Here is a 24146-nt window from a genome sequence, read left to right on the forward strand (position 1 = left end):
CTTCTTCCAAGGAGAAAACCGCGTTTACCGTGCCGTCGCGCGGCTTATTTCAATTTAAAGTTATGTGCTTTGGTTTGACTTCAGCACCAGCTACTCAGCAGCGGCTGATGGATAAATTGTTTGGTCCTGAATTTGGGGGGCGTGTTTTTATTTATTTAGATGACGTGGTCGTGGTTAGCAAGACCTTTGAGGAGCACATAGAGCTCCTGCGTGAAGTTTTTGAGCGTTTGCGTTCAGCGAACCTGACGGTGAATTTGTCTAAGTGTTGTCTGTTTCGCCGACAGTTGAAGTATTTGGGTTATGTTGTAGACGAGTTGGGGTTGAGAACGGATCCAGATAAAATTAAAGCTATCACGAATTTCCCGATCCCCACTTGCCCTAAAGATGTTAAAAGATTTCTTGGTACGGCGTCGTATTATAGGCGATTCATCCGTGGTTTCAGTACAATCGCTGCTCCCTTAAATGCCTTGACCTCTACGCGGAAGAACAGACCCCCTTTTGTTTGGTCTCCTGAGGCTGAGCAGGCGTTTTTACAGTTGAAAAGCGCCTTGACTTCAGCACCCGTATTGGCCTGTCCAGATTTTTCCCTTCCTTTTGTTGTACACACAGATGCGTCTGATGTTGGTATTGGGGGAATGTTAACGCAGATTTTTGATGGTGAAGAGCATCCTATTGCGTATTATAGTCGTTCTTTAACTCGACAGGAGCGTAATTACTCTGCTACGGAAAGAGAAGCGTTAGCCGTGGTGCAAGTAGTGGAACATTTTCGACCTTACTTAGAAGGTCATAAACCTTTTAGAATTATTACGGATCACGCAAGCTTAAAGTGGTTTCTTAATTTGCGAAATCCGTCTGGGCGTTTAGAGCGCTGGGGTTGTAGACTCTCCCCTTACAATTTTATTATTGAGCATCGACGTGGCAGAGAACACCTGATTCCAGATTCTCTATCCCGTGCTGTACCTGTGTCCGTTGTGAATACTGCGATGGCAGATCCTTGGTTTCAGAATCTTTATTCACGTTGTAATGACAGACCTCAAACCTGTCCTAATTACCAAATAATAGACGGTAAGCTTTATCGTTACACTAAAAGTAAATCATCTTTAACGGGGGATTTCGATTGGAAGGAGGTGGTACCATTGAATGATAGACCACGTCTGATTACGGAAAATCATGATTCTCCTTTAGGTGCCCATTTAGGGGTCGAAAAGACGTATAAGCGATTGCGTCTCCATTTTTATTGGCCCGGGATGTATAAAGACGTAGAAGACTACGTGTCGAAATGTGAAACGTGTAAAGCTTATAAACACCCAAACCAAACCACTCCTGGTTTATTTGGAAACCCTAAGGTTTGTCGTAGACCCTTCCAGTGCCTCAGCATTGATTTAGTTGGTCCACTGCCCAGGTCTCGACAACAGAATGAATATCTCCTTGTAGTGGTGTGTTGTTTTTCGAAATACGTGTTGGTCTTTCCCCTTCGGCGTGCGACTGGTAAAGTGGTGGCTCAACGCTTAGAAGATCATGTTTTTCTAGTACACGGGATCCCACAAACGGTCATCGTTGATAATGGGCCACAGTTTATTGGACGTGACGTGAGAGCCTTGTTTGAAAAGTATAGAATACCCCAAGTACACTATACCCCTACTTATTGCCCACAAGTGAACACAGTGGAACGGTATAACCGTACCATTGTCACAGCTGTCGCCGCACTTGTAGGTAATGATCAGCGTGGTTGGGATTCTCACCTTTGCGAAATTCAATTTTCTCTTAACACTGCTGTTAACGATACCACTGGTTTTACTCCTTTCCTGTTGGTACATGGGCGTGAAGCTGTTGCTAATGGAAATGTCTATGGAGACAGTGAAGATGTGGATGACCTTGTTATTGAGTCCCGTGCGGACTATGTTGACAGAATGGGTGCGTTGAAAGAGGTATTCCTAGAAGTAGAGAAGCAGTTAAAGAAATCTCACTCACGAAATGCCAAATATTATAATAGGCGTCGGAGAGATGTCGAGTTTGAGGAAGATGATGTGGTTTGGCGGCGCACGCATGTCCGTAGCGACGCTGCTAAACATTTTTCTTATAAGCTGGCACCTAGATTTGAAAAATGTAGGATTGTTAAAAAGTTATCTAAACTTGTTTACTTGCTGGAAGATGAAAATGGTAAACATAGTGAATGTCACGTGAAAGACATTAAGGGTTTAGATTGAAAGGTTGATCTTTGTTGTGAATAGTGGTGGTTTGTTTTCTGTTAGATAGGTTGATGCTGGAGGGCCAGCGTGAATTTTTCTCGTTATCCTCGTAAAATTCTGGTGGGTGAGGGGGTACTGTAACACTTTTTTTTTGGCGAGATTGAATACTTACCGATTTCCACAAACAAACATTCCAACGGACCGTAAGGTCACATATTACAAAGTGTACAGTATTCCCTTTGTCACTTGATTGTGTCATTGTAAGTGATTCACTGAGTTTTGATTAACTTCTATTAAAATTAATTACATTGTTTTGGTACACAGAGCAATAAATAACCTCACTTTTTGAATGTCTCCGTTTGACAGATCAATGCGTTACGTTTCATTCTTTTAGTAAAAAAAAAGTGTATAACAAAATTAAAAGTTCAATACTAAATTTTTATAAAACTTAATATTTAGGCTCTTTAATTTAAATTCTAGCTATTTACAGTATTTTCCTCAATGTTTATATTAAAATAACATTGTAATGTATCTTGATCGATCATGGATTCGGAACGTTCTAGAAATTTGACATATTCTGAGTGAAACGAAACACACAGGTGACGTTCAGAAACTTGCTTGTTTGTTATTTTTTTTCTTTCTAAAGTTTAATTATTTAATTAAATTTAAATGAGAGAAGCAGTATTGTGAGTTCCCATATCGAAATTATTCAATAAGAGGCTAGTTAACACAAGTGGCATTTATTGAAAGTAAAGAAAAAAAATTATACAAAACTGCTAGATATTGTGATTTGTTGGAGTGACAAGTTTTCGAACGAACATCTGAGTCACGGGTGATGACCGGCGCTTTTTGGAGGGTGGAAGTCTTTTGCTTGGTTGGGGTGATCGCGAACGGAAGTTCTGTTGTACGTGGTGTGATAGTGTCCCGAATTCCAAGAGGTCTGAACCGTGCCGTTCCCTGATAAACGGGCAGGGCACGCATCGCCATCCTCTACGTTAAAAGGGAATTTTAGAATAAATCCGAAAGCCCCGTGATTTTGTGGACTCATTGCCACGTGCTGAGTTCTGTTACTGAAGGTAAGCAGGTCCTATTCCAAGGATTACCTTGAGTTTCTTCTTGTTATTTTGTTGTTTGCATTGGCGGCATTGTTAACCAATGCGCGTGGTTGTTATTCACAGATTTTGGTTGGACAGTGCTCGGTGGCGAGCTCTGCGCTGTGTCCTGCTTTAGCGGCTGTCGCCGGATTTTTCCTCCGTTGAAGGTATGTTGTAATTTCTTTCTCGACCTCATTCGCCTCTCCGCTGAGTTAGAATGAATTATTAGAAACACAGTACTCGGTGATGTGTCCGCAATTTAGTAAATTTTGTTCAAAAGGTGACGATGGTGCCTGAGAGTCGTTCCCCGACCATGACTGGCCGATATGTACACTACCGAGGCCGTCCACCACGGTCCAGGGCTACCCTACTTCATAGGTTGGTTCCGTTTTCTATTGAGCTTGTCAATTATTTTAGTTTACTTTGAAAAAGTAGATTACCCACATAACGATTACATTTTACCAAAAAGTAAATTCCTAAATAAATTTACCATTGTGATGTATTATCGATGGATTTTGTTGTGTTAACTATTTTTAGTTCGCTTTATGAAGGTAAATGATGTGATAATTACAATGATTACATTTTACCAAAAAGTAAATTCCTAAATAAGTTTACCATTGTGATGTATTATCGATGGATTTTGTTGTGTTAACTATTTTTAGTTCGCTTTATGAAGGTAAATGATGTGATAATTACAATGATTACATTTTACCAAAAAGTAAATTCCTAAATAAGTTTACCATTGTGATGTATTATCGATGGATTCTGTTGTGTTAACTATTTTTAGTTCACTTTGTGAAGGTAGATGATATAATAATTACGATGATTACATTTTACCAAAATGTTACCTTCTAAATAGATTTACCATTGTAATGAATTACCGTTGGATTTTGCTGTGTTCACATTTGCTCCATCCTTGAGAGCGATGGATTTTTTTTGTGTGTCGTAGTAATTTAACTAAGCGAACAAAAGTAAATTAATTTCTTTGTATTAATATACCTATTACTACCTGTTTAAGCTGTAGGGTATTAATGTACCAGTGGTGCACTTACTGTAACGATATTTTAATTATATTTTTTGTACACTAGGAGGTGTTTGGCACCGGCTGTCCCGCAGTGCCAGACGCTTGCTGCGCCCGACGGGTGCGGAGGGGGTTGAGCCGAGTGGTGGCGACTAGCGCGCTAGTAATCTTAAGTATTTTTAATCAGTACCAACCAAACGGCCCAACGACCCATCCCTTAATTTTTCTTTTAAATATTTGTGTCTAACCCACAATTAAATTGTTGTCAATTTAAATATTTATTTTTTATTTTTGCTCCGGCAAATTTTCATATTTACATAAACAGTAAAATTAAAGGCTAAGATTTTTATTGGGCATAGTTGAGGATATTTTCTAGGGCTATTAACGGATGGAAACACGATTTGATGAAGTTGACTCGATAGAATAAATTCCCAAAGTTACCTCTATTCGTTTTCTATTTATGGTTTTATTTTTAAAATAAGCGATTTGAGATTCTAAATCTTTTACTAAACTAAAGTTCAGAAATAACTTGAGGGCTTTTAACGGATGAAATTTTTATATTGCGTCTTATTTAGTTACTATGTTTAAAAATGTGGAAAAAATCGTCCATGACGGCTTGGACAATCTCAATCAGTCGCGCGGTGGCGCTTACGGAGGACGGACGCGTGTCAGTTTTTTGGCCGTGACAGTTCGCGATTTGTCAATATTTTTGACAATGATGACTTTGATGAGTCACAGTATAATAATATCAGTGTTACTGGAGAAAGCTTAAATTTTTGATAGTTAAGAATTATCAATTTTGTCTACCTATTGAAATTTAAATCGTTCGCATCCTTTTAAACAAAGACTCTACTCATGATACATAGTACATTCCTCAAATATGAGACAAAACCAATGAGTTAAAATTACATTTTAATAATACCTACATACAATCGTCTTACACTCTTTAGAAGAGCACACTGACACAAATAAATAATAAAAAATACTGTCTAAGGTCTGTAGCTAAAGGTCTAAGCTGTAAGATAGAAGAATCTTCTAGCCAAAAAGATGGCAGATGCAGCAGATGTCAACGGATTTAAAACTGGAGTTCATATGACTCCTTGTAGACTTGAGTCTCTAGAGCGTCCCTTCCTCCACCATGCGTAAGAATGTTTCAAAAATACTGTCTAAAGTCTGTATCTAAAGGTCTAAGCTGCAAGATAGAAGAATCTTCTAGCCAAAAAGATGGCAGATGCAGCAGATGTCAACGGATTTAAAACTGGAGTTCATGTGACTCTTTGTAGACTTGAGTGTCTAGAGCGTCCCTTCCTCCACCATGCGTAAGAATTTTCACAAAAATACTGTCTAAGGTCTGTAGCTAAAGGTCTACGCTGCAAGATGGAAGAATCTTCTAACCAAAAAGATGGCAGATGCAGCAGATGTCAACGGATTTAAAACTGGAGTTGATGTATGGAACGGTCGCTTTTTTGTAACCTTTATAATTTGGTCGGCTTATAGAAGAATTCCTGATATTTTTTTGCAGTTCGATAACTTTCTTATAAGTCGTAATATAAAGCTGAAATTAACAGCTTATTCAAGGAACATTTTAATTTGTCCATTGTATGCCATGTTCTCTTGTTATAAGGGAATCGCGTATTCGGCCACGAAAGTAAGACTGTTAAAATAAATTAGATTTCTTGAAATCTCTCTTTTGCGCAAAGCCACATCATTTATATTTACTGTGGTTATAAAGGTGTACCAAGGGTACATGCTACACCTTTTTATTCGATTGTAAGAGTACTGGTTTACTCACAAATCCGTTTTATCTGATTTTCGAAATCTTTTAATTACACTGATCTTTATCATTCAAATCAATGACTAATGTTTGAACTAATTTGGACATATCAAGGTCTATCATTGGTATTTTTTTCAAACTTCTGCGTTGAGCCATTTACGAGATCTGGGACATCACAAAACATTACCCCAGCAAAATTCTAAATAACTTGAAAATCGGAACACGAACAAATTTTGCTATTCGTGGACAAATTACTACGCAACAAGAGCTATCTATCCATGTATTTGGTTCCGGGAGAGAACGACTTTCAAAAAAAAAAATTGCCAGGCTAATGTTTGAAACGTTACCCCAGCAAAATCTGTTTTTTCCTAATAACTTTAAAACTATAAATTGAACGAATTTTGCTATTAGTGGACAAATTTCTGCTCACGATGGACTAATTATCTGCTATACTCTCGACTCTCTAAAGCACAACATTTATAAAAATTTTGCTGCGGTAATGCACTCCAGGTAACCGTGTGTGATGCTCATTGCTCATAGTGATTTTCGATACAGAGCCCCGTACATACGTTATACATAAATTATGGAAAGAAAACACCCAGACCAATACAAACAAATATGTATGCAATTTTAGTATGATATTTTTATTTATTAATAAACAAAAAGACTGAACAAAATTGATGCGTGTACTGATTAATGTAATTAACCTCATGCAAAGTTTCGTGAATTGCAACAACTATAATTTATTATCCAAGCTCTGAATAATCGCTACTACGAGTAACTGATCATAAAATGTTTTTCCAATCGCTCAAGCTCCCGAGGATCTACCGATAGGTCGGGTGACGTAATCTTGAAATTCTTTTAGCCGGCGCGGAACTTCCGGAAGGTCGGGTGACGCCACGTCTCTTTGAACCGTGTTTACTTTGGCAGTTATATTCTTTTATTCGATTCTAAAATATATTCCCAAAAATTTTGAAAGTTGTTTTAATTTGTATCACTTGGATATGATTTGTATTAGAAAGTGCTGTGAGTGTGACGCTTGAACGGAAGGAAGTCAACCTAACCTAACCAACTGCGTATTTCTATACTGTGTAGCCGCGAGAGCTCTTTGGCGCGCTGTCTTCGGCGAATTATTGCGCGCGCAGATTTTGACAGCGCGAAATACCTACTTTAGCAGAAATACCAAGCCTTAAGTTCGAAATCCATTGCGACCTACATTGCATAATACATGAGTGCAATTTGCATTAAAGTATGACATCACTCAGTGCAAGGCTGTATGTAGGTCATAGTAATAAATTATATTCACTACATGAATTCGGTGAATTATAAAAATAAACCGACTTCCATAAAAGTGAACTAATATTAAAATCTTATTATATCTTTCACAACATTCTTGCCGTATATTTCAAAACAGTAAATCAAAACTAACAAAGAAGTATCTTCGATCACAATTCTTTGGGTTCAGGTGCTAAGAAACGTGAATATAATTTTAAAGATCCTCTGATTTATTGGGCTATTTTCAAGACTGTCAAAGCCGGCAGGCAGTGCCTTTGAAAAAGTGTTTCAAAAGTAAAGAAATTTGTCACAAGTAGGCTTTAGAGGATAAATAGTAGGTTCTGTACCGGCTAAAAGTGCCAGTCAGGCTACGAATATAAATCTTTGGGTATTTCATGAAATTGATATTGAATAGTAGCCAACCATTTCGTTGTACATGGATGATTTGAACAAATGGTTTACTTCTCGACCTCTACCATTTCTAAGGTTGAATTGCAAGTGGCGGAATATCTAAATTCAAAGCAAACATTGCTTTTCGTAAAAGTGGAGTTCCGTAGAGTTCACGTTGTTGCAGGTTGCTCAAAATGCGGACTTGAAACAAGATCACAAAGACTTTTCAGCAACTTTACGGTAGTCACGTAGTTTCAGTACGGTAGACATTTGTAGATTTTTTACTGCCAACCAGGAAAAAGGGACACTTTTTCTTCACGCAAATGTAGTTATGATGTGGGAATCTATGACGAAGTAAAAGTCAAACCGTCTTCATAACCTGTCACATCCACTATGGTAACAGGTACAGATAATTATGAAGTGAAGAAAGAACGCCACAGGTGAGTTTTCGCACAAGTTTATCGTGGCTTGTCTCACTGTGCTTACTTTTATCCTACAATTTTTAGCTTAGTCCTAAAAATGTATGGCAGACCGCGGGGTAGCAGACAGTTTAAGTGGCAAAGTTGTCACGCGCCAGGCATGGTGGCCAGCAGTATCCAACTAAGTGCTTAAGTTTGTTTTTGTAGCGCCGGCTGCTCCTATACTACCAATATACAGGATGAAAATAAGTTTACAATTTTAACCAGCTCGTTTTGTGGACTTTGTGGTTGACCCTAGAAATTTAATTATCAACTAAGATAATTATGTATTCTTCAATACTTATTCGTGTAGATTTAGCTAACGACAACTTCTAAAATTAGTTGTAAAAACAAAAGAACACGGCTTTTCATATTTTTATTCAGTTTATATCCCTCTCTATTGTTTAAAATACGTCAATTTTTAATGAGTTTCATTTTTATTTGAATCGCTTAAAAAGTAGGACGATTTTGCTATGCATTTTTAACGAGGAAAGCACCAACAAAGTGCTCAAGCGGCGCAGCGTCGAGCGCGCGGCGAGTGCTCGCTAAAGAGGCGAAAAACTCGACACTACTCGTTTTATACAGGGTGAGTACGTGAAACAATTGTTAATTATTCTGAAAATTAAATAAACGAGAGGCAATAATAAAATAGGGCGCGTGTACAACATAGGGACTGAACTACCAAAATAGGCTTCTAATTGTTTTCTGTCATTCTTTACTCATGTGCTAGCTCCTAATAAGTCTCACTCAGAGGTCTAGGTAGATAAGAATAAAAGATGGGGAAAGCTTCCCAGAAAATACCCATTCACGCGTACAAATAAATTATGAAAGAAAGCGACGACGTACCTAAATGCCGTAACTTTTGTTTGACATTTACATTAGTAAAAATGCGAGAAATTCAAGTGTAAAATTAGGTTAGCTGATGTACCTAAGTCCCAAAACTCATAAATGAAAATAAAAACTTGCGTGTGTATTTTTTAAATCTTCACTAAAGGGTTAAAGTTCAAATTACGACGTTTTGCGAATGAAAATATTCATAAATGCAAATAATAAAATTACGTGCGTATTTTTTATATCTTCACTATAGGGTTAAAGACTAAAGTGTCTTTGTTTATACAATAATAATAATAATGTAATTGTATAATTTTATAGTATTTAATTTTATAATTTTAATGTTTATTTGATTTTATAATTTTAATGTTTATTTAATTTTATTTTAGTTTGACAAATAATTCTCTATTTTAATGTTATTTTTAAGTTTTTGCAACGCCTTCACTGGGCGTCACATGTTCAATATTATGTTCTTGTCAACCCTTACCCATGTGACATGCAATAAATAATTTGAATTTGAATTTGAAAGTTCAAATTATGACGTTTTGCGAATGAAATAGAGGGCACATGATAGTCCTAATGCAAATTAATTTTAGGTTCAAGGCTTACGAAAAAAGATGAATAAGCTTTTTTTTTATTATTATGAGTTCTGCAACTTGGCAATATGTGTTAACACAATAAGCCATTCAGATGAGGTATCTTGATCTTGTCTTGTCAGCAGAAGGAATTCCTATGAATCCCTTTCATCTGGTATCAACAAATCTCACTGCAAGTGTGGGGACACTATGCCGTTTCAATCTGGAGTGTGTTAATAAGCTTTAAGGTGGAATAAATTAAATACCTATTTGGCATGTTAAAAGCTTTCTTCTTCAATTAAACCTAATCCAAGAGCTCGCGTTACTTTAGGATCGAACAAAGATAAATATATTCGTAGCGAGGAAATACGGAAAAACACAAATCCAGGCGTAATGGGCCTGAATATTTGATGCTTGTAATCTCCAAGCGGCGCAGCGTGGGCGGGCTCAGTAAGAGCACTGCCGTCTGTTGCACACCTAATCCGATGAATTACCCATCGGTACTATGACTATCCGATTAAGATCTGTGACGATTTTAGATGTAAGTGTGTACTGGACAGGACAAGATGTTTAGACTTAATTAATACTGCTACTGCGTGAGCAGGTTCCCATAAAATCACTAAAACTCGCAAAATGTTCACTTCAAAGAAAACATTTGATAGGTTACATTTAACGACGTAAGCTTAAGCTGCAACAATACTGAACTTCTGCTTTTCTCGCTCGCCCACTATCGACTAAAATATTTGTAGAGAAATGACCATAACTAAAAAGTTATTTTTTTTAAAGGCCTCAACATGAAAATTTGTGTAATCTGTGCCGCACACTGGCCACACTGAATCGAACTGTTTTATTCTCAAGCGAGCCAGTAATGTGTCGGTGAACCTTATCTCTCGGTTTACTACCGATATTTTCACCCTATATTAAACGGGAAAACCTGAGTATCTTTCAGTTTAATGTGTAAACAAACCGAATGCTGTAATTATTGAGCATTTTATTGGGATATAATGTAACTACTGTTTCGTTAATTAATTAACCAAATGTAAACAACGAGGCATAATATGAGACTTTTATGGGTCTCTTTTGATTCCCATCAAGCTGATTTTATCACATAGTTTTTTGGAATATTGTTGTGTTACGGGACTATTCCCACCTCTCGTTTTCACCGCTGCAACTCCTGTGTAGCCAAGATCTACAGCTTGTCAATAAAAAACCAAACCAGTGAAGTTCAATTTTGTTGCGATACCATACTGGTGACAAAATTGTTACGTGGTAACTTGAAGTGGTACCTAAGCGCAAACTCGGTATTTCTCGCTACTTTTAACCTTTGTGTCCTAGCAAATACTTCTTATGTATCAGTTTACTCCATGCGTTCGCCTTGGTATTTTCGCAACGCTTTGAATATCAAAGCGAATGCAATAAGGTACAAAATTGACAGCATATTCTGGTGAGCGGTTCACACGCGCGGAATACCAAACGTGGATGAGGCATGGGCCGTCAGCGCGTGATTTAATGCTCACCATGTTTAGTATAGCGCTAACGTAACTTAACCTATTGCGTCTAAATTATCTTCATTGTACATAGATAAACAGTAGTGTTGGGAAATGAAAAGTAGCGATATTGCTTTTTTGACATTGACTGCGTTTATCAAAAATAGCGCTTGTTAGCAAAATGGCGATTGCCATTTCGCCATGGCAACCGCCGAAACTTTAGCATGTTTTCGGCATTTTTTGACAGTGACAGCACTTACCGCTAAAAGGACGCCATTACTAGCGCTAACTAGCGTTATTTTCGGCCAAACGCTGGAGCCGTCCACTTTCGGCTTAATCATCACTTTCTATCAGGTGAGATGCAGATCAAAAGCTTCCTCGTTGAGGATTAAAATACAATCGATGCTTTACCCCCACAGATGACGATGTGCTTTAATGTTACCGTCGCCAAATCTCCACATTACCTCTTAAAAGTCCTTTTCATAAAACTTTATGATTTTACGTCGTAGTAAACGTTGTTTTTTAATCTGATAGCATTTTTCTTCATGAAGCAAAGCCGCTTTCCCGGAGCAGCCTTTACCCGTCACAGATTACGCCGGCCAGTGTTTTAACCTAATTAGGTAGTGCAACCCGCTCGGAGATCAAATCCGATTTTATCTTTTAGATAACATTTCTAACCTAATAGATATAGAATACGGGAGCTGATGATACGTTTACGGGACTACCAAGTGGCGGCAATAGGAAACAGTGTAGAAAAAACGCGTTTGAAAATAACAAAAAATATTCAAAGCTCTCCTAACGCTAACGGAAGTCGTAAAATGAAATTAAAATCTCAATAAAGCTTATTACTCAAACGATTATGCTAAATCACAAAATTAAATTAACTTAGGGCGGTAATCGGGTTAAAACGACAAGTAATGGGCAATAATTAACGGTATCTAACGCTTGCGACTTTGTATTGCTAAATTACTATAAATCCCGTTAAGGGAACCCGTAACGATAAAAATAAATTGTTCACTTGAATTATGCGCCATTAAAAAGTGAGAGCCCTTGGTGTTTGACTTAATAAAAATTTACGACACCAAAATTAGAGAAACGACCACCCACTTTAAGTGGTAAAAATGTAAACTGTGATCCTAAATCTCTTTAGGACAGCGATACTCAACCTGCGGTAATTTTGCACGAGCTTTGTAAGTAGCCCACCTGCTAACACTTACTCGTAAGTAAGAAACCATAAATATCAATAATACACCTTTATTATTTTGAGATGCTGAATTTAAATGTAAGCAATGTAAGTAAGTTTTGGCTCGAGACTGGGCTAGGAGTTCTATCTAGTAATAAAAAAAGTTGAGGACCGCTGCTCTAGCTAGAATATAGGTACATCAAGAATTTTAATTTAAGCGTAAACGAATGTCGGGTTTAATTTGCTTTAGAGTTCATAAAGTCGGCCAGGAAAAATTACCTACTTAATTTATAGAAGAAACCTACGTTTATTGCGCACGTCTTTAAAGTTTCCTTAACCCTGTATTATGGGCAAAACATTAACTTCTTCTGGTTTTTGTAAAACCTAGCTAGTTCTAGGACAAAGTTAAGGCTAACTAGGACATAGTTAAGCGTTTCACAAACGCCATGAATGATTGAGAGATGCAAATTAGTAGAATGATAGAGTGTTATCACATTTTAGGGGCCTAAATTGATTTGATTCATTGGTAACATACGAGCTATGAAAATCACTAACATGTACATATTTACATGCTCCTCCGATAGCAAACGTCGCTATTCCAGTCTGAACAAACAAATAAAGACAAATAGCCTAATAAACACAGTATAAAGTCAAACTCCGTTCAGTAATTGCGTCGCGAATCGCCGTCGCAGCTCGCTCCGAACTTTCGGTAAACAATGTGCTCTTTAATTTACACTTAGTACGGAGCTGGTACCGGGCTAAGAAACGAAGTTTAGCAAATTTAATGGAGTTTACTTACATCCTTCGATAGTGCAGAGCTTTGGTGGAATCGTGACGTAATTCAATAGCAACTTTGATGCATTGTTTCTACGTGCAGTTTTATTTGAGATCTGATTAAGCGTATAATACACATAGGACTTATTATTTGGTACTTTCTTGCTGAAAAAAAGCTCTCTTGTAACATTTTTACTAAGACACCAGACTCTTACAATGATAATCAGCTTTGTAGAGAGCTTTATTATTATTCAAGTAACTGCATAATAGAAAATTAGTAGATTCCATTATTACTTTTGTTACGTAAGGAAAACAGCCGCCAGTGTACTTGTATATGACTGTTTAATCAGACTGCTTTGTCTACAATTTGTTGTAGCATTAGCTATTGGACAAATTGTATCGACAGACAACAGACAAGCAAATGGAGCGCAAACAGCGCCCTCTGTGCGTCTGCAAACAGTCTGGTGTGGAAACGACAGGTTCGGATCGAAGCTCTGCATAAAGCCTGCCGTTCATTAGGTTGTCGAATGGAAGGGCACAATCAGTTCGTAAACATGCGGCTGAGTGATGAAAATGCCTGTTTTACCAACAGTGCAAGTTGAAGTAATAAAATTAAAATTAAAATGTGTAGAGCCTATCGTTTTACTAAGAGTAATAAGGTTGAAGAATACGATTCCACGACCTAATGTATGACAAGTAGCTTCACTCATCGGCGATTATAGTAACATTAAGTTTAGAATGTTAAAATTGTTTACAATCTATCTATCTATAGCAGCCTTTGGGTTCGCCGTCGAACATAGGCCTCCTCTTCAACCCTCCACCGACGTCTGTCCCTGGCCACACGCATCCAGTTCACTCCAGCCTGCTGCGGTTTGACTCAAAATAAATTTAAAGTACCTACTCAGTTCGTAGGTACTCTCTCTGTATAACGTCCATACGCCCGCCGCGCCAAACAAGGCGACGCAGTAATCAATCAAAAGCGTCGGCTAACTCATTTAAAATTAACGCTTCAACATTAATAGTATGCATACTGTAGTGCCAGTATTACGAAAAGCCAGCGCAATCAGCCGTGCGATAAGTAGCAACGCTATAAAATACCTAATCAAAACTATCTTCAAAACCATCCAACTAGATTTTCACCATTTTCCAGACGATGTATCATCATCAGTTTATGCTATCCCCGTTTTGATATAAAGCCGGGTTTCCAGCGCAAATTTTGCCCTACACAATCAACAAAAACGTGTCAACATTCAACAAAATTGTCTACATAAAACATTGTTTCACACACGGGCACACTTTATCTGCCAGACCAGCATGAAAAATATCTTTGATATTTTTCACCACTTGTACATCTTGTACCCGCCAAGACTTGCGCCTCAATGAGGGTTTTCGCGATTGGAAAATCCGCCAAATGGCAATACGTAGACGCGAGGTCCAAATGCTGCATGATTGGTTATTTTTGACATGACATTGACAGATACCTATGTCAAAATCCACCAATCACGCAGCATTTGGACCTCGCGTCCACGTATTGCCATCTGGCGTATTTTTCAATCGCGAAAACCCTCATTCCAGGAAAATTAGATAGTAGCACCAGTGTAAAATGCGGGCAGCGCAGGACCGTTCATTGTGGAAAACCTTGGGGGAGGCCTTTGTCCAGCAGTGGACGTCATTTGGCTGAAACGAACGAACGAACCAGTGTAAAATCAGACAATCTCTAAAGACATCCAATTTCTATGCTACCCCCGTGTTGATATTGGGGCACATTTTTAACCATACTTTTTTAACAAGAAAAATACCAATTACCAAAGAGAGCAGTCGTCCTCCACCACATCCTTAATTGCCCCCGCACTTTAACAAACAAAAATGAGGATTTCACCGAACACAATGGCTCTATAAGCGTTCTGTTGTTGTGCTCAGCAAATAAATCTTCGTTTTGCAAGCCGCTGCCAATCGCAGGGCATTTGAGCAAAGCTCCCATTAGATTATTGAAATAGGAATTGAGTGGTAACTGGTAATCCCATTAACGGTATTATGGGTTGTGAGAATGGACAGAGCCTGCTAAACGATTGGGTGGGATTGTAATGGTTTAAAAGGATTCATTGGAGATAATAAGCTTCAGGAATAGAATATGTTTTGAATTTGCAGCTATTCGTTTTTGGGAACAATTTAAATTCGGGTCCTCATAGTAATGACGGCTGGAGATGTAGAGTTAATTTCTGCAATAAAACATTAAAAACATCTATAGTTGTTGCAATTCACGAAGGCAAGTGAGCTTTACATGTGTGGTGGCTGATGGCTCGCTTCGCTACTGTTCAGTTTTTCAAAAGTTTTGAAAAACTGAATGTTAAGTGTATGTACACGTACACACACAAGTAAAGCTCATTTGCCTTCGTGAGTTGCAAGAACCATGTAGGTAACTGTACATCCGACAACGAACGCGTTGTGCGTTTTTTTATGGTATACGTACACTATGTGTATTCTAGAAGACTCATATTGTATATCACATTAAGCTAATATTAGTATTGTATTAGCGAGCCCGTTCAAGGTATCAGCGACAAGGATTCGCACTCAGGAAGAATGATTAATAGGAGCGGAACCCTTCGGAATAACCCACTTAGTGGATACGTGTAGGGAGGATGCATTTTATGTCCTTCACCAGAAGCTCTCCTAATTTGAACTCTACTTCAGTTAAGTTACGGGCTTTTTTGGAGGAATCGAGCTGTTTGAGGATGAGTGTATTTGTCGTGTAAGGGGCTTTTGTTTAAATAAGACATAATTCATAATTCGGGACAAGTTATAAGGAAAAGAAAACAGAAAAATAAGTTTTGAATGTATGTTTAGGTGAGTGAGACTGCATTAAAATATTTATTTTAGCCTCGTGTCGTGTGCCGTGAATTCGTTTATAAAATGTATTCTCCCGCATTCTTAATTGAAATTCATCAATCTATTTCCATAATTTAATTTGATTTTACATAGTTAAACTTACGAATTTTGCAAATTGTTGAACGATTGCGAAAATCATAGTAACTTTTCTGACTAATTGTTTAAAAGCTTTTAAAGTACAGAAGAATTAGATTTCCTATTCATAACGTTGAGCCCCTACTTTTAGAGTAGGCGCACACCGTTGATTTTTAGTTGACCGATAGTTGTGCCCGATTTTAAATTGTATGAAGAATCGGTCAAATCCATAAAGTTAATATTCCTTCGGAATAGAGCAACAATCACGAGCTGTCAAACGAAACCAAAAATGAGATGTCATATGTAGTCCAGTCATTATAGTAAGTTCACCTCGGAATTCGAGATACCCAGCTGTAAGTCTGTAAATACGTGTATATTGACACCCTAAAAGTTGTCTCAAAACCTACATATGGTAGGGTGTAAGCAACTATTAAATTTCAAGGTCAACGGTCACAAAAATCGGTTTTTTGCGCTTTTTTTAGAAATATCTCATTTCCTGTGGGTTTTTTGCTATTTGTATTTATTATCAATATTGTAGAATACTAAATTCTCTACAAATTTTGTTTAAAAACTTTTTTTATACGGTGAACCGTTTTCGAGATAGAGGGCGGAGAGCGCGCGGTCACTGCATCACTTCAGGTCTACTTAAGCGGTTTAGATTTTTCATACAAAAGGATTTTCCCGCTAATTCCTGTGGGAATTTCGGGAATTCCTTGTTGTAACTAAGCTTTGAGTTTACTAAGGTACCTACATGCCAAATTTCAAGCGTCTAACTTCCGTTAAGCGTTTAGATTTTTCATACAAAAGGATTTTCCCGCTAATTCCTGTTCCCGTGGGAATTCCTAAGTATACTATAACCTGCCCAGGTGTATGAAGAATAATTGTACCAAGTTTCGTTAAAATCCGTCGAGTAGTTTTTGTTTCTATAAGGAACATACAGACGGACAGAATTCTATACATGAAATATATTTTCAAAATAACTATCAGGGGGTGATTAGTGATCGATACTGATGCCAAAAATGCAATCAGTAAAATTTTTGTCTGTCTGTCTGTCTGTCTGTATGTTCCTTATAGAAACAAAAACTACTCGACGGATTTTAACGAAACTTGGTACAATTATTCTTCATACACCTGGGCAGGTTATAGTTTACTTAGGAATTCCCACGGGAACAGGAATTAGCGGGAAAATCCTTTTGTATGAAAAATCTAAACGCTTAACGGAAGTTAGACGCTTGAAATTTGGCATGTAGGTACCTTAGTAAACTTAAAGCTTATTTACAGCAAGTAATTACCGAAATTCCCACGGGAATTAGCGGGAAAATCCTTTTGTATGAAAAACCTAAACCGCTTAAGTTGACCTGAAGTGATGCAGTGACCGCGCGCTCTCCGCCCTCTATCTCGAAAACGGTTCACCGTATAAAAAAATTTTTTAAACAAAATTTGTAGAGAATTTAGTATTCTACAATATTGATAATAAATACAAATAGCAAAAAACCCATAGGAAATGAGATATTTCCAAAAAAAGCGCAAAAAACCGATTTTTGTGACCTTTGACCTTAAAATTTAATAGTTGCTTACACCCTACCATATGTAGGTTTTGAGACAACTTTTAGGGTGTCAATATACAAGTATTTACAGACTTACAGCTGGGTATCTCTAATTCCGAGATTCTTACCTAATTTAAGCTTAAATGACTGGACTAATGTGTGTGTAAAAATAAATATGTGTGCATGTCAGTGATGTATGTCGTTACTTTTCACATGAATATCGATATCGATTAAATATTAATTAACACCTAACAGTAATAATATAAATAGAATAGGATGGAATGGGATTGTAGGTATATGGGAATTGGGAGAGTGGCCTAAGAAAATAATTAAACAAAACTCAGAAGATTAAAATTATTCAACTTATTTATTTGAAAGAGTGAGAGTTACAAACATCAAGACATCCATACAAACTTTCGCATTTATAATATTAGTAGGAGTAAAACAATAATTAAAAAATGATAATTCTGACGATAACGTAAGAAAATAGGATTCTAACGATGTAATAATCGTTGTTGGCCGTATAGTGTAGTGGTTCGAAACGGACTACTATTCCGGAGGTAGCGGGTTCGATTCCCGCACAGTACAAACATCTGTGTGCATGAACATATTTATTATTATATTTAGTATGTAATATTTAGTTTAGTTTATTAACTAACAGGTAATTACAAAATAATACTTTTCTATATTCACATACAAACGCCATTTATGTACCTACATAATCAGCAGTGACTGTGATAAACAGCGCAGAAAATATATTTATCGATTGTGGTACAACCCTAGTGTAAAACGAAAATTATTTCTTTACACAAAATATTCATAAATTCTGGATTATGAGCATGAAATCTTTGCTTACAACTTAAATTAATGTTTAAAGAACATAATTATCACACTTAGTGCTTAAAATTCTAAGCGCATTCACAAAAATAAAGCTAAAGTTTGGAGGTGTCGATTTCAATAAATTTACCTGTGAAATGAATATTTTGCAGGATTATTCCTTTGGTGTACATCACAATCAAGGACGGAACAGGTCACCATTATATTAGAAAACAAATTTTCCAAAAATAAACAGGATTTTACGATATTTTTATAAAAAACTATGAATTAAAATTTTCTTAGTGCCTCTTAGTGTCACTGCCTGTCAAATCTTTTGCAAAAATGGTTCTATTGACGTGACGATGACAGCATCACACATCTCTTTTTATCACACAGGGTTGCAGATAGTGACATCTCGCTCGCTCATTCTTTGTTGCTCTATTCCGAAGGAATATTAACTTTATGGTCAAATCGAATCGGCGTAGTGTGCGCACTCCCATACATGCCCATCCATACTGATCAACTGCCCGACTAAACTATCGGCCGACGAAAAATCAACGGTGTGCGCCTACACTTAACAGATATCGATATCTAATCAAGAGCGAAAGCCTATAAAATCCTGCAAAACATTTCAATCTCATGATTATGCAAACACACTAAAAGTGAACGGTCGTATTATTTTATTGGGCCACAATAAACAAGGATATTGACGTATTCCTTGAGGGGGACGATAGGAAATGTACTCAGTCTCCGGTTACCAGATATGCAACAGGCGGTGGTAATGAGTCGAAGAAGATGGGGCCGGAGAGCAGATGACAGGCATTTAGGACAAAAGCATGACCCTGGCTGGCTGGACGCAAAAATGCCATATTATACAGAAAAAGAAGTATTGGAAGCTACCTATTTCATTCATCATTTATGAGACTGGCTGGCAAATGGCAATATACCACGATTAAAAATAAAACAAAATAAAAAAATACAAAGGATACGGTACTGTTACCAGAAATATTTTTTTATAACGTAACGCAACTGATAGTCATTTGTTTTTTTCGTAACGTAACATAAAGCGTTAACTGGATGGTTCTGCAATCAGACAAAAAGGTTAATTTCGAAATTAATGATATTCCAAAAACAATCCTTTCTATTAGAAGAAGTATGGGGAAGAGTTGATTTACGAGCTCAAATATAAAGCTCGCTTATTTAACGTACGTAGGCGATAGTAAACAAACCCGATGACCTAAAATGTATTCCAAGAGAGGACGGTATGTACTTAATATCCGGTTACCAGCAACAGGCTGTAACCGATACGAGATTGGCCACTTAATTCAATGACTGGAACTTTTAGCTAGACTGCCAATTTGATATTTTAATACAGTTGCAGTCCAAGTACAATAGCAAATTAATGCGGTTATTAAGATTAAAGAGAAACAGGATATTATGTTCTTTAAACAGTCATCTTATCCGTATTGTGTGTGTGCCAAATAAATAATTCTATTCTATTCTATTCATCTGATACGAAGTGAGCAATTTATTGTCAAATGTAGAGTAGGTCCTCGCTTCCTAGGTAAAGGTTACAGACGCACATAAGACTATTGTATTATTTAGTTGCTGTCACCCCCATAATAATGACTCCAGAGCCCACAGTGTTTAGCTTGACGAGCCGTCGTCTGTAATTTCTATTAACATCTCTGGGTATGGTCTTCGCCTTAAAAGCAACCGTCGGAAAAAAGTCAGGCGTGTTGTTTTGTTTCTATACGATTGCTCTACGCAAGATTTCCTCTGATAATGGCTCATTTAGCTAAATTGAAATATCATTCCAAGTCTATCTTCTTTCTCTCTCTCTCGCTTTCTTTTGTTGTTCCGTCATTGTTGAGGATCGTGAGTCTGTGACTCTCCTAAGTACTTAGTTTGCGTATTTGTACTTCTTTCCAACTGCTCTTATCTTGTGTTTCAGGTTTAGCCAAGTAAAAGTAGACTTTTTCGACTTTACAATAGAGCTACTAAGTAGCATAATATTATTACAGGTATGCCAAAACCGTATATTATGCTGTGTCAGGTAATAGCCTAGATGGCTATATTTCCCGAGAGTGAATACACAGTCCCATTAGAACGAGACGTGATCATAATCTTGTGCCCGCGCTCTGTATTCAGTGCGAGCGCTTGAATAAATACGACAACCGTTTATTTGATGTATATTTCATGCATGAATTTAATCATATAACAAGGGAAATGGGGACAAGGTCGATGAATCTAGTGATTTGACATCAATTTCTTGGGCTTAAATCTGCTTTTTAGGTAGTTTATTAAAATCAGCAAAACGTTAGTAGAGTGCACTTTGTCAGTCGCAATAAGTAACCTATATTTTCTACTTATCTTCAAAGTAAATATTTAATTTAGAAATATGAAAACAGGTGAAATGCTAATTATCTGCATCTGTGGTAACATTATTCTCATTGTTCAAACGTCCTCCACAATCTGGTAACTTCATACAAATCCGATCACAGTTCGTTAGTCCACTCCTCTAGCTGGGGAATTTGAATAAAAAGTAACTAATCCCTTTGAATGGCAACACTGGCGAACTGTACCTTCATTAATCCAAAGAAACTTCTTCCACAGACCGTTGGTAACAATGGCGCTTTAATAAATGTTGAGACAAATAACAGTTTTTTGGATTTATGTTGACTTTTACGTTTAGAATCCTACTGATGCTTACTTTCCAGGGTTACTAAGACATTAGGAAATTTGTTTCTTTTACTATTATTTTTTATATTTTGAATTTAAGACACGTCTTACTTTAAAACGACATAATTAAGGTGCTATAGTTTTTTGCTTTATGTGGCTGTTGTGCCTGCTGGTAAAAGTAGGACAACATTTCGTTTACTCAAGCGTTTAAAGAGGTGATCGTTATCCCCCTTTATCCAAAACATGCTACGAAGTTATCCCGCTGTTCTTACGATAAATGCTGTTTGGAGTAACTTTTACGTGTTTATTTAGACATTATTTATCGCCAGCCGATTCGCGACGCCACCTGCTCTCATATTTCTTACCAATTATATCCTAAGTCCTATCCGTTTAGCCAGACAGGCGAATGGAAATTTTCAAGGCGGGGTTTTCCGAACAGGGTTATTTATCTGGGTACTGGAGTTTGAAATCTGTATTTTGTTTTGTTCTTGTGTTCTAGGAAGATACAAGATACCAACTCTGTTTATTAAGTGTTATTATTTATGGCGTACCTTCTCTAATTTATTATTATCTAGGAGTAAATAATTAAAATCGTTCATTCGAGTTAAGTTAACTAAAAACATATCTAGGCAGGGTAAAATTATTTCTTGGTATTAAGGCACTAGTCTATTGAATAACACGAGAAGTTGTACCAGCCGCAAACGGCTTTACAAATTAATATTGCTGTCAGCTTTGTAGATAACAAAATACCAGAAATTATAACACATTTCTGCACGAGCCGTAAAATATTACGCCGTGGACACCATTTCGCTTTCGAATAAAATCTTAATTACGGTGGGTACTTATCGCCGCGGGCAATAATGTGCCAACGCCATAAATTCCGCTAAGAGTTTCCCGAGCCCAGTGTCCGGAAAACGTAAAAGCCTTTCTTCCTTTGCCCCAAATTATTTTGCTCAAACGTCAAATGAACGCCGAACACCATATTGCTCGTTTACAAAACATCAATGGCATTCATTTAAAAAGAAATATCGCAGCGTCCAAAATGGCTCCAGTTAAAACTCGGATTTCACTCAGCACACGTCAAGGGCTGACTATTAATCTTGCAAATGCTTCCCAAAACAATTTATAACTAAGGAACGAATGGGCTTCGCAAATTAGGGAGATTAGACGGGTCAGCGAAACATAACATGTAATGTAACAAATGATCGAGTGTCTGTGTACGTTTCAACGTATTGTGGATAACAAAGCGCCACTTTGGATATACACAAAGGCTGACGGACAAGTCAGACAGCACGAGAGTGAGAGGTTAAGCTGAAGGAGGTAACTCACCAAGTAATATACCAGACATTTTCGTAATATGCTCTTGTGTCATAGACTGAAATAAGCATGTTAGGTCTGATATACATTCTCTTTAGAGGCCAGAAACAAATCTATAAACCACCAAGTCTTTCTCGAGAGATGAGCATTTGAGAAAAAAATATCTGGATGTGATGATAAGTATAAAAAACTTGAGGAAGTCGTATAATGTAAGTATTCATATCTACCTACACATTCATTTACGCTCTACATAACCAACCAAGTATGTAAAGGGACGTTATCATAGTTAGACAGGACGTCCGCATTGCTCCGCTAAGCCCTTTCACACCGCGCTGAGTAACCAGAAGAATTAAGCTATTGTTGGTTAATCCTCACGCTTAGCTTCACAGCACAGCGTCGGTGGAAACGCAGCCTTCGCTACTTTACTTTACTGTAACGATAGTAGAGTTATTTTCGCCAGTCATGTGTGCGTAATTAAAGTTTCGCTCAACTCCGCAGCGCTTGTAAAGCCGAAACGCAAAGCTGTCGGGAACTCGGATAGTTTGCTGCCAGTTCATCATCCGTTGCGTTGGCTCACCTACCTAATTAAATGGGGGTATTAGGGGTGGATGACGTGTCGAAATGAGGGTTAGTTTTAAAGACCGGGTTTATGGGGATGACAGGTGCTTAGCGAAAGAAAGATGGAACGTGACGTTTGAACAGTCTGTAGAACCTACTATTATGGTAAGTTTCACTTATGTTGGATGGACGAGGCCATATTGTAAACAGGACCCTTGCTAACAGTATTAAAAACTAGAAATTCATTCAAAATAAACTTCGTTAGTATGTATTAGTATGTAGACTCTCCACTCTCCACGTAGGATGTAAAAAATTAGGTCACAAAATCATTGAAGTTGGCTCCAAAAACCCACAAGCAACAAGCCGTGTTTTCCGTAGCAAGTCTTTGCATTAATCAAAGGAGCAATCTTCCAGATCGAGACACTTGAATCAAAGCCACTTTGTATCGTAACAAAAGAAACTCCGAACGGGAAAGTCACCCCCACCATTCAAGAAGTAATAGAGCTAGGCGACAAACCGTTGCTTTATGAAGTTCGTGGCATCATAATGTTGCGTAATGTGAAAATGTCTGCATTTTTAGAATGAGTTCGTCTAATGAAATCGACTGTTGTCTAAGTTTCAAGGAAAGCAAAAACTTTCGGGAACCGAAAGGATATTGTAACAAAAGTAATACTCAAATATATGTAACATACGGAACATATCTATGTAAACATATTCTTAAATTATCAATAGAGACCTGGTATTCACTTAGAATAAATAAAAACTACAAAACGTAAAGCTAGATGAACAATCGTATGAGTACCTACCTGCGTCAATAGACATCATGAAAAAAACAACCTAAAAACCATCCTTCAGTCAGTTTTCTAAAATAGTGTAGTAGTTAGTTACCGATTCGTATTTAATATTTATTGTCATCTACTTACGGAGATTTCCGCTTTTAATATTTAGTTCTAATGGAACCGTTCTATTGAAATAGCTGAGATTTTCATTTTTGTAGTCCTGAGTTTCCGCCTCTGTCGTACTAGGACTTGTTAATTCATGTACCTACCTCGGTCAGTAGTAAAAATTTTCTCCTCAACATTTTCCCTCATCTATTTCAAATTTTCAAATGTACTTATACCGCTTTAATAAAACAGATGACATCATAATAGAAACCAATTACTGCTATCAATAAATTTAGAACGGGAAAATAGACGTAGGTGTGTTTATTAGAC

At 37.3% G+C, this 24146-nt stretch overlaps 1 protein-coding gene and 2 long non-coding RNA genes across 3 annotated transcripts in view; 1 reads left to right on the plus strand and 2 right to left on the minus strand.

Annotated features, from left to right (window-relative positions):
- The window catches only part of LOC135079591 (protein lin-10-like), a 201841-nt gene that overhangs the window by 173072 nt on the left and 4623 nt on the right, over nt 1-24146 (minus strand). The gene's annotated exons all lie outside the window — the stretch shown is intronic.
- LOC135079520 (uncharacterized) lies at nt 2602-4555 on the plus strand. The gene is made up of 4 exons (XR_010258818.1): nt 2602-3265; nt 3368-3450; nt 3564-3661; nt 4372-4555. It is a non-coding gene; the product is annotated as an uncharacterized LOC135079520 (long non-coding RNA).
- LOC135074929 (uncharacterized) lies at nt 17908-18837 on the minus strand. The gene is made up of 2 exons (XR_010257919.1): nt 18527-18837; nt 17908-18152 (listed from the first exon to the last, which is right to left on the minus strand). It is a non-coding gene; the product is annotated as an uncharacterized LOC135074929 (long non-coding RNA).

Source organism: Ostrinia nubilalis, chromosome 1, assembly GCF_963855985.1.
Source record: "Ostrinia nubilalis chromosome 1, ilOstNubi1.1, whole genome shotgun sequence".
Lineage (NCBI taxonomy): Eukaryota > Metazoa > Arthropoda > Insecta > Lepidoptera > Crambidae > Ostrinia > Ostrinia nubilalis.